This window comes from Salvelinus fontinalis, chromosome 9 (assembly GCF_029448725.1).
Source record: "Salvelinus fontinalis isolate EN_2023a chromosome 9, ASM2944872v1, whole genome shotgun sequence".
Classification (NCBI taxonomy): Eukaryota; Metazoa; Chordata; class Actinopteri; order Salmoniformes; family Salmonidae; genus Salvelinus; species Salvelinus fontinalis.
The window spans coordinates 38483518-38501506 of record NC_074673.1 but is presented as its reverse complement, the minus strand read 5'-3'; the positions used below and the strand labels follow the sequence as shown (position 1 = coordinate 38501506).

The 17989-nt window shown below is 46.3% G+C and overlaps 1 protein-coding gene across 3 annotated transcripts in view; it reads left to right on the top strand.

Annotated features, from left to right (window-relative positions):
* Positions 1-17989, top strand: part of LOC129862547 (zinc finger protein 423-like) — a 145201-nt gene that overhangs the window by 1018 nt on the left and 126194 nt on the right. The window lies entirely within an intron of this gene.

Sequence of the window (17989 nt, the reverse complement as noted above, 5' to 3'; positions counted from 1 at the left end):
CTTTTGGCCTAGGCTACTAAGAAATTCAACGATTAAATATCCTCAGTGTTTTATTTATATATAGTCAAACAAAAGCCTAAGCAATTTAAAGAGGGGGAAATAATAGATAGGCCTATTTTATCCGGTCCAACAGCCAACTTTCTGTAGTGTTGCAATAGTGACTCGGGTCTTCCCTGGTCAGTTGATTACGTAATTGATTTAAAATTGTGACCACGTTTGTTACTTGACTAGACTGCAATGTGTTTGTTTCATTAGCTACTGTTCACCTGTATCGTGGAGGTGTGCGTATTGATTGTCACCCTTGCTGTGTATGACGCGCATTATGCCCATGCATTCCCACATCTTGCATATGTTGTTTTTCCATCGCCATGATTAAAGCATAGGCTTATTGGTTTGTGTTTTACTTGCTAGACCGTTTTCTTGGTAACCTGTATTTTCTAGTCAAATTCAATAGGACCGCATCCGTGAACTGAGAGCGAGATGATACTGAGCCATTACAGTGAAGTGGACGGGCAAGGGGCATTTGGCTCGTTTTGCCTCTGTGGAAACCAGATGGGCAATGGGGTGGCCATGTGGTCCCGAATTATTACCCCTCCCCCAATTTGTCTTTTTGTTCTAATTGATGGCAACAATGTGCAATGGTATATTTAGGTTGATAGGTTATAAAGCCTACATTGTTTTAATAATTTATGTGAATGGTTCACCAAGACTAATGGCAAGTTGAAACTGGGTTGATGACCCAGTCTGAGTCAACAGAGATTGGTGTCATGACCTCTCGGGATACCTTTGGTGTCTACTAAAATATACACTGGTTCAAAGCAAGACATTTTAAAATGATCACATATAGGCTGAATGTGGAAAAGGGATCACTTGATTATTTCAACAATTACTAATACTAGTGAACTAACTACACGGCATTTACAGGTAACTCCCAAAATAAAGTAAACACTTGAGTAAATCAGGGATACAAAGTATATTGAAAGCAGGTGCTTCCACACAGGTGTGGTCCCTGAATCAATTAAGCAATTAACATCCCATCATGCTTAGGGTCATGTATAAAAATGCCCAGTTTCCTTTTATTTCGGCTGCTATGGCTAGAGTTAAAGATCTCAAGAGGGGTCTCAAAGGAGCATGGTGGGCGGGTGTGTCAATCACAAGTATCTCAACACAAGTGGAAACTAATGGGAGAATCTGAAGTGGTGGCTGAGACAACGTTTTCCACCACATCAACAAAACACCAAATTATGGAATTTCTTGTGGTAGAATGGTGTTGCGTTTCTTCAATAGAATTCCAGACACTTGTAGACCCTATGCCAAGCCGCATTGAAGCTGTTCTGCCAGCTCGTGGTGGCACAATGCCCTATTAAGACGCTGTTTCCTTTATTTTGACAGTTACTTGTACATGTACTATATGTCATGTGAAAACAAATCCCAATTTCTCTGCATAAAGATAGCTAGTCTTTGTACTGTTTTGTATCCTGAGTGTGTGTGTTTGGCAGTGGCAGCTTGTGGCTTTGAATAAACAAAGCTTGTGCTCAGTCAGTGATGCACAGCAGCCAGAGGCCAGATCTATGTGTAACTAAGATGTGTTCTGTTGCTATCTCCGCACAACACCTTTCTCACTAACTGGCATATTCTCAAATTATGAGTGAGCGTCAGTGGTACAGGGCATGCACCAGGGATTATTTGTGTTTTTCGTGTCCTCTTGTCTCTCACCTGCTCACTCAACTCCTACGAGTGCCTGTCAATGCCAATGCTCAAATCAAATTGTATTAGGCACATACACATATTTAGCAGATGTTATTGCAGGTGTAGCGAAATGCTTGTGTTACTAGCTCCAGCAGTGCAGTAGTATCTAACAGTGCAGTAGTATCTAACAATTCACCATAGTACACACACATCTAAATGTAAAAGAATGGAATTAGGAAATATATAAATAATAGATTGAGCATTGTCGGAGGGGCACTGACTAAAATACAGTGGAATAGAATACACTATATACATATGAGATGCGCAAAGCAGTATGTAAATATTATTAAAGTGTCATTCAACACATTGAGACTCATATTTATTCCTCTTTTGCTACACACAGTCAACCGGCTATGATGAAAAAGGATTTGATGAAACCACCAATCCTTGTTATCATCAGTAGTTTGTGGTGGGGGGGATTTTCTTTCCTAATTGTAGATGGCTAATTGAGGTTGCATTAATAGCTATGATTGGCTGTTTTACTAATGGGGAGAGGGAAGCGAGTGGTTCTTATCAAAATATTCTTTCTCCCGATTAATCCCTTTTTAATGTGTGTCTTTGCGTAGAGTGCCTGGCCGGGGTATTTCTGTTTCATATCTCCCCCGTCCCCATGAGTATTTCATGCATTATGTAGTGATGATTATTACTTAATTACACATTAATAAATCCTCTTCATTTACAGGACATTAAGCGGGAATGAGTGCACATGACATCCAGGGAGCGAGAGAGCACTTATTTATTTTCCACAGTGTTGTTTAGTCAATCAAATCAAATAGGACCTTTAACCTGGGATGGAGGAGAAGGAGCCGTTGGAACAAGGCTTGTCTAGGGCTCCACCTCCCCTCTGCTTTCCCCCTTCTTTCCACGCAAATTCCACCAGTACTACTGTTTACACCAGCTTCCCCTATCAATACAACATTTTTCTAAGTTGCAGTAAAATCTTCAAAAATCTTAATCTATTTATTTAGCTCCACCTGGCTGAGATTTTAATGTTTCTCTTCTCTAGATTCTGTAGTGTAGATATTCATTTTGTGTGCCAGTTTTATGTTGACATAATAGAGTTTACTTGATTGTATTATTTGTGCAGTTAAATCATCTCTCAATCTACATTATGGTTAGATTATTCAGTTGCTCGTACACCTTTGTAGTAACACTGTAGTTACCTAAGTAGTAACATTGTATTAACATGTGACATAGCGCTTCAGTAATTGCATAGTAATAGAGTTGAGTGTTTTTTGTTATACAAGAAGAAAATGGATTCTTCTTTATTACATATTTTGTTATAACACAAACTATGCAATTTTCAAAGCAATTGAGCACCCTGTAACAACAATGCTGGTACTCAAGTAATTATAGTGTTAATTATATACAGGCGAGCATCTCATTGAAAGTGTTACTGCTGCATATTGTTATGGATTGATGTGGATTCGTTTTTCAGGAAGTGTGTGTGTGAAGCATATCCCTGGCATCCCTCTACCCCTCTCTCTGCCTTCCTAAAACCATCTATTTTAACATTAAATGGCATTTTTATTGTCACCTAGGCTTTTGGTAGCACAGCCAAAGTTTCATTGGTCAACAGGCTGTTATAAAACAGTGAAGTGAGATACCACAGTGCGGATTGAGTGATGAGAGCCTGCTCTCCTGTCTTTATTCTCATGCGCGCGCGCGTGCGTAAGAGGGAAAAATAAAGCGAGAAAGTCCGGTTTGTCTCTTTCACATTATATACACACAGTGATATTACACTTTTATGTGCCTTTGTGTTTACTAGCAGCAGGCAGGCATGCATGAAATGTCTTTTAGCAATAGTTTTTTCAATCTGTGAGTATAGAAGACTGTTGCCCTGTATTAATGGTAGATGAACCACAAAATAGATTTTTCTAAGCCTTTGTAAAATGTTCATTGACTACACAGCAGGGAGAGCGATTTTTGTCTTGTATTTTGATATGACCAAAAAAGTAATTGGTCATTGTTCAGCCACAGCGGTCGTCTATTTTTATATAGAGCTTATTGGTTTGCACAATATTATATGGATTTTGCACATTTTTCAAGATGGGGAAAGGGGGTCTTTTTTAAAGGTACAGTGCTCTTCAGTTACATGAGTCATTGAAATAGGAAATGGAATAAACTGCTTATAGTGGTCTGATACTTATAATAAACGTCGCTTTAGAATCAGTCGGTTATTTTAAAGATCTTGTCAGGGATGGATCTGATTCTTCCTTCCTTCAAAATAAAATGTTATTGGTCACAGGCGCTGAATACATCAGGTGTGGACTTTACGGTTTAATGCACTTATGAGCCCTATCCCAACAATGCAGGTAAAAAGTAAGACAAATATTTTTGAAATGAAAAAAAGTAAATGGTAACACAATAGAAACAATAACGAGGCTATATACAAGGAGTACCAGTACAGAGTGAATGTGTACGATGTGGGTAGGGGTAATAGTGACTAGGCAATCAGGACGTATAATAAACAGTGTAGCAGCAGTGTATGTAAAGTGTGTGTGTGTTGGAGTGTCAGTGTAGTATTAGTGTGTGGGTAGAGTCTAGTGAGTGTACATATAGCCAGTGCAATGGACTCAAAACAATTTAAGACAAATAATAAAAAAGAGTTTCAAAGTAATTTGTCCGGTTAGCCATTTTTATGAACTGTTCAGAAGTCTTATGGTTTGGGGGTAGAAGCTGTTCAGGTGCCTTTTGTCAGACTTGGTGCGCAGTAGCAGAGTGAACAGTCTATGACTTGGGTGGCAGTAGTCAATGACAATATTTAGTAGGGCCTTCCTCTGACACCGCCTGAAATAGAGGTTCTGGATGGCAGGGAGTTCGACCCCAGTGATGTACTGGGCCGTATGCACTACCCTCTGAAGCGCCGTGCGGTAGGATGCCAAGCAGTTGCCAAACCAAGCGGTGATGCAGCCAGCCTTCCTGTAGTGTAGAGTCTTACTCTACAGCGGTCCCTACTGGTGTGGAGATGTGTGTGCCCAGGCAGGGTGAGCTCCCTTGCGACCAGTGTGTCTGCCATTGACAACTCCTTATCAGCAGCCTGCCTGCTAGTGTGTATGGAAGGATCTGTCTTAATGGAAGAGCTCAGTCGTAGGCTGTGCCATTGTACCGGCTTAGCACCAGGGTTTATCAGCGCTCTAGACTTACTGGGCCGTAACCACTGCCCGCTCAGGACCCTCTCCGCTCCGCGCTTCCTTTCTAAAGAGCGAGCGACGCCGGGGTGACTTTTGCTATTAATTATGTTTGTGTGGTTGGTTCCCTCTCCACTGCTCCCCCTGAACCCCCCCACCCCCCACCCTCTACCCCCACCCCTCCAGCCTGCCAACCACAGCTCCCCCACCAGTACCTCCCTGTGGAGTCTGTCCTCTCCTAGGTCCCTCGCTCTCAAACTTTGATTGTGCTGCTGCATTGGGCGGATTAAAATGTGTTGGAACAATGCTTTTAGAAAGTTTTGTTCCTAATCGGCTCCTTCCTGTGCAAATGATGTGTACAGGACCGTAACCTCAGAACGGCCAATGCTCTCTCTACCCTACAAGCCAAGTGTGGGAGTAGATGTAGGATTTGTTATTTTGTTTCATTGTCGTGTGCTGTTCTTTAAAATAAAATAAAAATGAGAACAGTCAAATATTGTGCAATGTTAACCTGAGGACGTTTGTTGAACCAGGCTGATCTGTGGCAGACACCCAGAGTTAACCGGCCTAAACGCCTGAGCAAGTTGCAGGCTCCGTAAATGGGATATGTCAAGCTCAGCTCTTTGTGAGCCTGTGAGTGGTTTAGTGAGTGAGTGAGTGTGTTAATGGGTTTTGTGTGCAAATGTCAGTGCAGTGTCTCCAGTGTGGGCAGAGGGCTGTGACCCAGCTCTGCTTTGACCTCAGAGAGAGAAGGCCAGAACCATGAACCTTCTGGAGGGTTGCTACAAGAGCCAGATCAGCACTTGCAGAACAGCAGAACACTGCTGTTTGTCTGGTCCAACAGCGTAGGCAGAGGTCTTCATGTTCATTTCCCACTTTATTTCTTCCTGTTCAGTTTCCTTCAACCCTCAACCCTTCCCGTCTTTGTCACCTCTCTTCCTCCTGCTCTCCTCTCATCTCCTCTGTCTCCTTGGCCCGCCATGATGTCCGTGAGGCTGTGTTCATGCTCCTTTCTCTAGGCAGCTGCTCCTCGACCCCACAGTTTCTCTGTAGGCTGTACATTAAACATAAGCAAAGGGGGCAATTAAGCACCTTCGCCACACCTGGCTGATGCATATATTTATTGAGAAGCTACTCGCTTGGAAGGCTCCTCGTCCCAGCTCTGATGATTAAAGGGTGGTTGTTGGGGAGGGGAGGGGAGAGGAGAGGGCCTGATGCCGAAGTCATTAATGAAGAGCTTTGGTCCTGTGTTGACCCCTTCTGACCCCTGCAGCCTGCCTTGTGTATTACGTGTTGTACTTTTCTATTATTTCTCTATGTTCTTTCTCTCTGCATTGTTGGGAAGGGCTAGTAAGTAAGCATTTCACTGTTAGTCCACAACTGTTGTTTACCAAGCATGCGACAAATAAATTGGATTCGATTTTTACTTCTTGCCAGGAGTTGCTAGGCCTCCTGCTGGCCAGGCCCTGGATAATGGATCCTGCTTGGGTCCTGGGCTCCTTCCAGGGCTAGTATGGGTCTCAGAGCTGCAGGGGGAGGCAACTGGAACAGTCCTGGGTGGGAGATGGGAGACTTACTGTGCCCACGCATCAGGAAAAATCCTCCAATAGCTTCCTTCTGCTCAACCTATTGATTCCACTGCGCCTGGAAACTTTCCTCTGAAAAACGCGTGGAGTTAAAAACCGAGAGAAATTACTCCAATGGATTGAGTGCCCTGGGCTGTGTGTATACATTCGCTGTGTTGGGTTATTAAATAGCTCTTTGAATCACAAAACATCAAGTACATTCAGGAAGAAGATGAAGAAACACAGAACTCCCACTTCATCCAAGTGTGAAGTGGTAATTAGGTATATTATTATATTTTAGTAATGATTAGCAAAGTATTTTACATGAATGAATGACATTTATATTCGTGTCAAATCGTCAGTTGGCAACCTATCCTTTACGGGATTAATTAACCCATTAACAAACATTACAATAATGTGATAATTCAGTAATCATTCTTCCGGTGTTCTGTGCAGTGCACAGACTGAAAAAGAAATCAATGCATAATAGTAAATAAGGATATCCAAGCAATAATTATAACCCCAGAGCAGTAAAAATAATACAAATACAGATAAATAAATGCTGAACATTTTGTATGAGAATGTTAAAATATTTTTGAAACAGAAGCATATATCCTATTCTTTGAAATGTTTTTCAGTGGTCCAATATTTGTCTTGGTCTTGTTGCTTGGGCTTTTAAGCCTACATGTTTGATTCTATCAGCATGACAATGCTGCACCATGCCACAGACTTTATTGTATAACCTGAATAAAGTCATGGTTAAAAGTATGGCTAGGAATTGCCAGAGGCCTCACGATATAAAATTATCATGATATTTAGGTGTGGGAATTATATTCTCACGATTCTATATGTATTGTGATTCGATACTATGATTTTATTGCAATTCGATGTTCCAAACATATTGATCTCCATATGTCTGCTGCAGGACAAGAGCAAACGAGTTTTGATCAGTCATGGAAATAAAAGTGCTGAAAACAAATTGGCTCCCTATTTTAAAAGAAGATGGAGAAACAAGCTATGAATGAAAAATACTGGAGTGTTGGTGCGGCTAGCGCAAAATAATATTGCGATATTGTTAAAACGAACGTAATATCGTCAAAAAATATCCCCATCTGCAACTGTGCCTCGTCTTTTGAGCTTTGTGTTTTGAGAAAAGCGCTGCTCTGTGTTTTGCAGTATAGAGCCTTGATACAGCTTGCAATGTCATCTCCAAATTGATTTAAGCTGTGAAGCAGCCTCTCTCTATCCCAGGGCTAGACACTTGCCTAGAACCTCGCATCACACATTAGTATTTAGCGCAGGCAGAATTAGCCCTTATTGTAGCCTTCCTTTATGCTGGCCTCACAACCTCGGAGAATGGCTAGTCCTTGATTATGAAGTCACTTGTGTTTTTCAGATTTATTTTAATTCAATTCCTCTGTCAAATGGCGAGCACCCCCTACAGAGGCCAGAACAATATGCCGTGCAAAGAGCAGGGTGAGGAGGGGGGAAGACACTATTAAAGTCGTTCTCGATTTCAGAGCAAAAATGACATTCACAAAGCATGCACACATCTGACATGTTTTCATTTGCTGTTAGTCTTGTCCGTGGTGCATTTTCACTTCACACACACATTGTTGGATGGTGAGCTACTTACAGATGAGAGAGAGGGTGAAAAGGCCCCCCTTCCATGTCTCCCTCCTTTCTCACACTTCTTGTCATTTTCCTATTGAAGTTCAAATGAAACGATCTAAATCAGGGAAGTTTTGTGTGTATGTTTTTGGATTTACTATCCATGTGGGGACAAGAAGTCCTCACAAGGATAGTAAAACAAGGAAAATTCTTACATGTGGGGACATTTTGTTGGTCCCCACAAGGAAAAAGGCTATTTTAGGCTTAGGTGTTAGGGTTAGAATTAGGGTCCGTGTGAATTGATGCGTTGATGGCCGGAAACAGAGTCCATATGTTGAGATGTGTGAAGATGAGAAGGAAGGCCTCTGCTCCCATTCACAGCTCTGTATTGTTCTACCTCCAATGCCATGAGTGACTGGAAGCCACTGGAGAATAGAGGTGGGTGTGGGAACGAGGTGCAGATGTGTGAGAGAGAGATAGAGAGAAATGTGTTTGTCTTTAAGAAGTAGTCTTTCCAGGGGGAAGTTTAGCTTGTAGTCTAATGAGGATTGTGCCGACCCACCAGCCAAACAACAAGAAGAGTAGTCTATCTGTCCAACATTGTCCACTGAAACCATCTCTGTCTGTGAGTGCCACTCGAAGGGCAAAAGTCTGAGTAGACCGTCTGAGGCTTTTGAGTCCATCACTCAGACTACACAAAGGTGTGTGTGTGTGTGTGTGTGTGAAGGAAGGAGTTGAAAGAGATGAAAAGTCTTAAAAAATATATAAATCAGTATTTTTTTCTCCCATTTTTCTTTCCACTAATAAATCCTTTATGTCACCATCAAACAGAGGCTGAGAGACAGCGTGAGAGTCTGCAGAAAGAGAATAGGAGTGCGGGTGAGAAGATATTGCTGTGTTCTGTTGGGCCCCTGTGTTGGTCGATGGATCTCTGTTTTAAAAATGTAGAGTCTAGCCCTGGTCCAGCCGTGTTGATGTGCAGTCCAGGGACCATCCTCTCCTCTTCCCCGAACATACATTGGGAGGGCAGAGGAGGCTGGATTAGAGTGGTGCCCTGCATCACCATGTCCATGGTAATCCCCTGCTCAGCTTCTACAGTGAATGACTAGTTGGAAGCTATTAGGGGTTTCCATAGTCATGCATCTTCACCTCAACTTCATCTGTAAAATGTTCCCTTTCTCAGCACGGTCCGTCTGGCTATAGTAGGACTCACGGTGTCCAGACATTAAAACGGAATTTAACTGTAGGAAATCAACTAAATGTATTGAATTTATTAGAAAATGCATTCATTTGCCCAAGATTATTGTCAGACATGAACAAAATGCATCAGTGATTTGTATTTTCCTTCAACTTTCTGAAGAGTTTTCCCCTGTATGTGTGTGCACGTTTGTCTACCACTTAGCGATGATGCTGATGTCATGACAACTGTCTTCTTGTAGATGGAAAGGTTACCAAAAACCTTCTCAATGAAATGTTAACTACAAAGTAGCCCATGCCTATCTGACAGAATGATATCATGATTATTTGCACCAATCCAGTAGCCACTTGTTTTGCAAACTCTGCAGTATATTGTTAATCAAACAACGGTCTCTGGCTGGTGTGCAGTTGACAAACAAAACAGATTTTATAAGGCTCTACTAAAGTTAGCGGCAGTGATTGAGGAGACTGACTGGTGACTAGTAAAAGTTGAATGTGTTAGTGTTTGGGATAAGAGGAGCCCTCTCCTGCCGCACCAAGCAGGCAGGCGGCAGGCTGTGTGAGGCTGTGGATCTCAGAAGGAGCGTGACTGCAGAGTTAATCTCTCCTCTAGTGATTTGAGAGCCACAAAGCTCCTCCAGAAAAAGGGGCCTGCTGTAATGCCTAATCAAGTCTGTATCAAACTAAATAATGCCTTAGTGTGAAATTGGAATCTCAAGTCAAAAAGCACTCCCCAGACTGTACTACAGGGTAAGGCAATTAAGGGTCCCCATTCTGCCTCTCTCTCTCTCCCAAGCTGCCCCGAGTCCTCTCTGAGTCTGATGCCATTGTCAGTGTGTGTGTCTGGATCGGTGAATATGTGTGTACCTCCCTAAGGCTGTGTTTACACAGGCAGCCCAATTCTGATGTTTTGCACATTTATAAACAGAAGAGCTGATCTGATTGGTCAAAATACCAATAGGTGTAAAAAGATCAGAATTGGGCTGCCTGTGTAAACGCAGCCTAAGTGCATGTGTGTCTCCCTGTGTGTCTGTGTTTCCCCTGTACATGTGAATGTGTATGTCTCTCCCTGTCTCTGTGAATGTCTATATGAGCGGGTCTCTATCTGTACATGCGGCTGTGAGTTGGGTACAGTGGTGGTGTAGCTCTGTGCAGCACTTCTATTCCTGGAGGGTCTCCTGAGGGCCTCTAATCCAGAGAGGCCTTCCTCCTCCTCCTAGGTCACCAGTCAAATGCTATCTTTTTGGGGTGGGGGTGGGGAGGAGGGACAGAAGTCTGTCTCTTTCTCTGCCCCGTCCCCTTTTGATGGCATCATAGCGGAGCGTTTGGAACGTGATTACCTCGTCACCCTCGTCAGCGTGTTCCTGTTGTGAACCTGTGTCACACTCAATGACAGCGGGAGGCAGCCCTTGTGATTTAATCATGTCTGCTTTTCTCTTCACAAATGTTTCTAGTCCTCTTTTCTATCCCCTGTTCCCTCCCTCCCTCCCTCCTACATTCTTTCTCTTCCTCTCTGGTGTTTTATGTACAAGCTGGAGGTATATTGAAATCCTTTCCCTCTCTGCTCTGACAGTTGAGAAGGATGAAAAACCACATTGGAGATCTGAGAGGCCCTTTAATCTTCCACTGTGTTGTCTGCTCTCTAACATAGTGGAGACAGGTGTGTGTGTGTATATATACATATAAAGCTGAGTGTTTCTCTTGGTGTGGAGAAGGGTGGATTTGTTGTCGGCTGATAAGCTCTTGGCTCTGTTTCTGAAGCTGAGTGTGTGGATTCCTTAGCTCCCTGAGACAAAGGTAGAACAGGCAGGCTCAGGCGGTGCAGACGGTGCAGACGGTGCAGAATCAAAAGGAATGGGGAGAGTTGACACAGCACCCAGGGCTTTCTTCAGGAAATGCCTGCTGACGACAAGAGTGAGAAACACAGCACAGTCAGGAGTGTGACATGTGTACAAAGGGGAGGAGGTGTGTGTGTGTGATAAAACCACAGCTTTGTGAAGACACGGGACCTATCCTGTGAGTGTAAACATAATTGGCCTATCTAAAGGAAACTGTCTTCCATTTGCCCGTTTTCTCCCTTCCACTGAGTCACCAGTGTCCCAGCTCTTACTTGACCCTGATTTTACGACCCTATTCGAACAGGACTTCTTCCGTGTGTGTGTCTGTTTGATCCAGGCTAAAGAGAGTGATCAGAGCCTTCCACACCTGACACCCCTCATCTCTGGTGTTGGTTGGAGACCAGCCAGGTGGATCCTGTTCTGGTGTGGAACTCTGCTTTGTGGTGGAATGTAATACGCCAGTCAGGCATTCTGCTCCTCCATTGACTTGCTCCACCAGATAAAGGCCTTTTCTTTTTGGTTGTGTCTGGGGTTGGTTCTGCCAGTGCTCCTCTGGTTGTAGAGCTGGGGCTAAGGCTGAGTCTTGGCGTGGGTGCTGCTGCTTGGATGCTCCAGGCAAGAGAAAGAGAGAGTGAGTGATCAAGCCAGGGAGACAGTGTGCGATTAACAGAGCTCTGCTTGGCTCAGACTAGCCAAGTTCTCCCCAGGGCATCAGCCAAGAGCTGCCTGAGAAGACCGAACCTGAAAACGCACGACCGCTGCTAGTCATCCACCCACACTCATATCCTCCATCCTCTGCTCTTCCACTCCTATCCTCCATCCTCTGCTCTTCCACTCCTATCCTCCATCCTCTGCTCTTCCACTCATATCCTCCATCCTCTGCTCTTCCACTCCTATCCTCCATCCTCTGCTCTTCCACTCCTATCCTCCATCCTCTGCTCTTCCACTCCTATCCTCTGCTCTTCCACTCCTATCCTCCATGCTCTGCTCTTCCACTCCTATCCTCCATGCTCTGCTCTTCCACTCCTATCCTCCATGCTCTGCTCTTCCACTCCTATCCTCCATCCTCTGCTCTTCCACTCCTATCCTCCATGCTCTGCTCTTCCACTCCTATCCTCTGCTCTTCCACTCCTATCCTCCATGCTCTGCTCTTCCACTCCTATCCTCCATCCTCTGCTCTTCCACTCCTATCCTCTGCTCTTCCACTCATATCCTCCATCCTCTGCTCTTCCACTCCTATCCTCCATGCTCTGCTCTTCCACTCCTATCCTCCATGCTCTGCTCTTCCACTCCTATCCTCTGCTCTTCCACTCCTATCCTCCATGCTCTGCTCTTCCACTCCTATCCTCCATCCTCTGCTCTTCCACTCCTATCCTCTGCTCTTCCACTCATATCCTCCATCCTCTGCTCTTCCACTCCTATCCTCCATGCTCTGCTCTTCCACTCCTATCCTCCATCCTCTGCTCTTCCACTCCTATCCTCCATCCTCTGCTCTTCCACTCCTATCCTCCATGCTCTGCTCGTCCACTCATATCCTCCATCCTCTGCTCTTCCACTCCTATCCTCCATGCTCTGCTCTTCCACTCCTATCCTCCATGCTCTGCTCTTCCACTCCTATCCTCCATGCTCTGCTCTTCCACTCCTATCCTCCATCCTCTGCTCTTCCACTCCTATCCTCCATCCTCTGCTCTTCCACTCCTATCCTCCATCCTCTGCTCTTCCACTCCTATCCTCTGCTCTTCCACTCCTATCCTCCATGCTCTTCCACTCCTATCCTCCATGCTCTGCTCTTCCACTCCTATCCTCCATGCTCTAATCTTCCACTCCTATCCTCCATCCTCTGCTCTTCCACTCCTATCCTCCATCCTCTGCTCTTCCACTCCTATCCTCCATCCTCTGCTCTTCCACTCCTATCCTCCATCCTCTGCTCTTCCACTCCTATCCTCCATGCTCTGCTCTTCCACTCCTATCCTCTGCTCTTCCACTCCTATCCTCCATGCTCTGCTCTGCTCTTCCACTCCTATCCTCCATCCTCTGCTCTTCCACTCCTATCCTCTGCTCTTCCACTCCTATCCTCCATGCTCTGCTCTTCCACTCCTATCCTCCATGCTCTGCTCTTCCACTCCTATCCTCCATCCTCTGCTCTTCCACTCCTATCCTCCATCCTCTGCTCTTCCACTCCTATCCTCCATCCTCTGCTCTTCCACTCCTATCCTCCATCCTCTGCTCTTCCACTCCTATCCTCCATGCTCTGCTCTTCCACTCCTATCCTCCATCCTCTGCTCTTCCACTCCTATCCTCCATGCTCTGCTCTTCCACTCCTATCCTCCATGCTCTGCTCTTCCACTCCTATCCTCCATGCTCTGCTCTTCCACTCCTATCCTCCATGCTCTGCTCTTCCACTCCTATCCTCCATGCTCTGCTCTTCCACTCCTATCCTCCATGCTCTGCTCTTCCACTCCTATCCTCCATGCTCTGCTCTTCCACTCCTATCCTCCATCCTCTGCTCTTCCACTCCTATCCTTCATTTTTTTTTCTCTCTCCAGCTCTCGCCATTCTCGCTTGTCCTCTAGTTCTCCGGCCTCAACTCATGCTCCTGTAGAGGCGGGGGTTAGAGGGGGGTGTTTGGTTACGGAGGGGGCTAGTGGTGGGGGGGGGGGGGGGGCGGCTGGACAGGATTTTGGAGCAGCAATGCCCTCAGTGAGGGAGGCAGAGCTGTGGGCCCCGTCAAGCTTTGTGTTTTTTTTCTCTTTGCCATCTAAGCTCTCTGCTGTGTTCCCTCTTTACCCATTTGTGCTTTTCTGGCCAGTGGTGGTGGTTTGTGTTTTTAAGGCTGTTTTGTGCGGCAGAGCGGTTTCAGTGCTGATAAAAGTATTTGGTTAATCAGCTTCTGTCGCTGTCCCATGGTGGTGGCTTGGAGGACAGACCATTGAAGTTAGAGTTCCCCGGGGGATGGCTTGGGCTGCAGATTGGCATCACGCTTGGCCAGTGGTAGAGCAGCGGCGACCAGAGGGACACTGCAGCCAGCCAATGGGAAAGCCCCCCCAGGATCCGAGGGGGAAGAGGTGGGGACAGGGGTAGGGGTTGGATGGGAAGGTTGGATCTATGTGCTTGTGTCCTGTCCAGCAGGAAATTCCAGGCCCCCGCCCTCCTGGGCCTGTAGTCAGTGTGTGATTGGCCAGAGTGACCCGGTGCAGTGATAAGAGCCCCTGCAGGCCCCTCTCAGCCCCCTCTGTCCACACTTCCTCTGTGAACACAGCTAGCGCAGAGGAGCACCCTGGGTATTGACATCCCCGCCATTGTGCGCACGTTGTCGTTTGATTATGGTTTGGTGGGGAACGGCAGGGCAGACAATGGGGCCCTGCATGCGTTGTGGTAAAGCTTTAGCTGCAGTGGGGGTGAGGAGAGGGGGGATAGAGATACAGATTGACTGCAGCACTCAGCTCTACACTTCCATCACTTTGATGAATGACTTATAGCTGTGTAGATATTAGTTTTTAATGGCTTGTTGTTTTCTCAGTTATGACTACATTGTTGTTGTCTTGCTGTTAGTGGTGAGTTGGTTTAGTCCTCCCCTGTGTTAGTCCCAACGTGCCAGTCAGTGTGTCTAGCTGCAGACGGCCCTGGTTGCTGGCCTTCTAGTCAGGACTACAATGATGTTCAGCTCTCTTCACTGGCAGAGGAATCCTCTTGTATTCCAGTCGCGTGTCTTTGTGTGTTTGCGCACGATGTAGTGAGCCACAAGAGTGAACACGGTCTAGCACCAAGCCCTAATCCCCAACTGTGTTCGTATGTATGAATGTATATGAGAGGATGAGACAGACCGAGTGGATGAGTCTCTCTTGAGTGAATGCGTGTGTAGGAAAATGAGAGAGAGAGTGTGTGTCAGATCATGTGAGCAGGGCTGTGTGTGTGAGGAGATGGGTGTCGTCAGTAGTATTGCTTGTTCCCTAGGGGGAGTTTGGTCCATCACATGCAGACTGCACTGTGCGTGTCCCCATCATTCTCCCAGCTATTCAAATCCATTAAGCCATGCAGAACAAGCCAGGCTTTTATCTTTTATTAATTATCTTGAAACCCAAGACTCTTTGTCTTTCCCTCTGCTGTGTCTACGTAAAAGCCATTGGCTGCACCTGTAGCTCAGAGGTGTGTCTGTGTAAAGCCATTGGCTGCACCTGTAGCTCAGAGGTGTGTCTGTGGTCGTAGAGGACCATTTGGTTTGAAAAGACACAAGGGCACCATGAGTAAAAAGGACAGTAATCAGCCATTCTAAATAGTCAGGCAGCCCATAGATGTTAGTGTGCAGTCTGTCTGGGGTTTGTTCAGGATGCATGCTATCAGTGTGACCCTGTGCCGTATGTGAGTTGGAGAGAAGTGAACACCCAAAGGCTTCTAAAAGAGAACAGCTCCTGTTGTACATGGCTAATAGAACTAGGAAGTAGCGCACAGCTCCTGTTGTACATGGCTAATAGAACTAGGAAGTAGCGCACAGCTCCTGTTGTACATGGCTAATAGAACTAGGAAGTAGCGCACAGCTCCTGTTGTACATGGCTAATAGAACTAGGAAGTAGCGCACAGCTCCTGTTGTACATGGCTAATAGAACTAGGAAGTAGCGCACAGCTCCTGTTGTACATGGCTAATAGAACTAGGAAGTAGCGCACAGCTCCTGTTGTACATGGCTAATAGAACTAGGAAGTAGCGCACAGCTCCTGTTGTACATGGCTAATAGAACTAGGAAGTAGCGCACAGCTCCTGTTGTACATGGCTAATAGAACTAGGAAGTAGCGCACAGCTCCTGTTGTACATGGCTAATAGAACTAGGAAGTAGCGCACAGCTCCTGTTGTACATGGCTAATAGAACTAGGAAGTAGCGCACAGCTCCTGTTGTACATGGCTAATAGAACTAGGAAGTAGCGCACAGCTCCTGTTGTACATGGCTAATAGAACTAGGAAGTAGCGCACAGCTCCTGTTGTACATGGCTAATAGAACTAGGAAGTAGCGCACAGCTCCTGTTGTACATGGCTAATAGAACTAGGAAGTAGAGCGCTGGAGTTTTGTAATGATTTCACCGCTTTCATGTTTATGTAAGGGTGAGATGAGGGATGTGTTCTCTACTCTCTGTCTGTTTTATAAATGTATAGAGATCTAAAACTGTGTACAGAGATCATCTTATGTGCGGAGATCAAACCGCCATAATTCAGGTACGATGTGTGTGTGTTGTTCCGCGTACATGAGGCCTGATTGTGTGTCTAGCTGCGGACTGCACCATTGCTGCTTGACGCGATGCAGTGTAGTGGGTGTGTGGTAAGGGGGTATGGGAGGGTGCAGGGTGTTGTGGTAAGGGGGTATGGGAGGGTGCAGGGTGATGTAGTAAGGGGGTATGGGAGGGTGCAGGGTGACGTAGTGGGTGTTGTGGTATGGGAGGGTGAAGGGTGGTGTAGTGGGTGTTGTGGTAAGGGGGTATGGGAGGGTGCAGGGTGATGTAGTAAGGGGGTATTGGAGGGCGCAGGGTGATGTAGTGGTTGTTGTGGTTAGGGGGTATGGGAGGGTGCATGGTGATGTAGTGGGTGTTGTGGTTAGGGGGTATGGGAGGGTGCAGGGTGTTGTGGTTAGGGGGTATGGGAGGGTGCAGAGTGTTGTGGTAAGGGGGTATGGGAGGGTGCAGGGTGATGTAGTAAGGGGGTATGGGAGGGTGCAGGGTGATGTAGTAAGGGGGTATGGGAGGGTGCAGGGTGATGTAGTGGGTGTTGTGGTAAGGGGGTATGGGAGGGTGCAGGGTGATGTAGTAAGGGGGTATGGGAGGGTGCAGGATGACGTAGTGGGTGTTGTGGTAAGGGGGTATGGGAGGGTGCAGGGTGATGTAGTAAGGGGGTATGGGAGGGTGCAGGGTGATGTAGTAAGGGGGTATGGGAGGGTGCAGGGTGATGTAGTAAGGGGGTATGGGAGGGTGCAGGGTGATGTAGTGGGTGTTGTGGTTAGGGGGTATGGGAGGGTGCAGGGTGTTGTGGTTAGGGGGTATGGGAGGGTGCAGGGTGTTGTGGTAAGGGGGTATGGGAGGGTGCAGGGTGATGTAGTAAGGGGGTATGGGAGGGTGCAGGGTGATGTAGTGGGTGTTGTGGTTAGGGGGTATGGGAGGGTGCAGGGTGTTGTGGTAAGGGGGTATGGGAGGGTGCAGGGGTGAGGCGGTGGACCTGTGGATCCAGTGCGAGTTCATGTTAATGAAGGGGTCCGGCTTAGGCTCTAGCAGGGCTCTAACGGGGCTCTGCTCTGGGCTGTAACAAACTGCTGCTGCCTGCCGGGTAGGCTCCCAGGGCGTAGGGCTGCAGTTTTGTTCTTAAAGAAATGCATTCACACACTCTAGTATACACACACACACACACACACACACACACACACACACACACACACACACACACACACACACACACACACACACACACACTATCGGATGCATTTAAAAATTCATACAAATCACACGTGCTCTGTACAACACACACACACACTCATGGACCTGCAAATAGGGTGCTGCTAATGGCTTCCAGTGGGAGATAGGGAGAGCAAGGTTTTATCCCTTAAGTGTAGAAGACTTAATTAGACAGAATGGCCGGGGGCTAGCAGCAGGACTGTGCAGCACGCCCCTCGTGGCCAGGGGAGCGGCTCCACACACATTACGTATTCTGTGTCTACCTCTCCTGCAGACGGCTGCAGTGGAGCTGGGCCCAGGTGAGACCGCTCTCTGGTTAGGTCTGCAGAGCTCTCTCACTGACACACACTCCTTTACATGTCCTTCTGTTAGTGTTCATTATCCAATCTGCATGAAGTAGCAGCCTTTCCCTTCTCTGTCCTTTCTTTCTATATGTGTCTAGCACAAGCCCTGTGTTCTACAGTGTACTAAC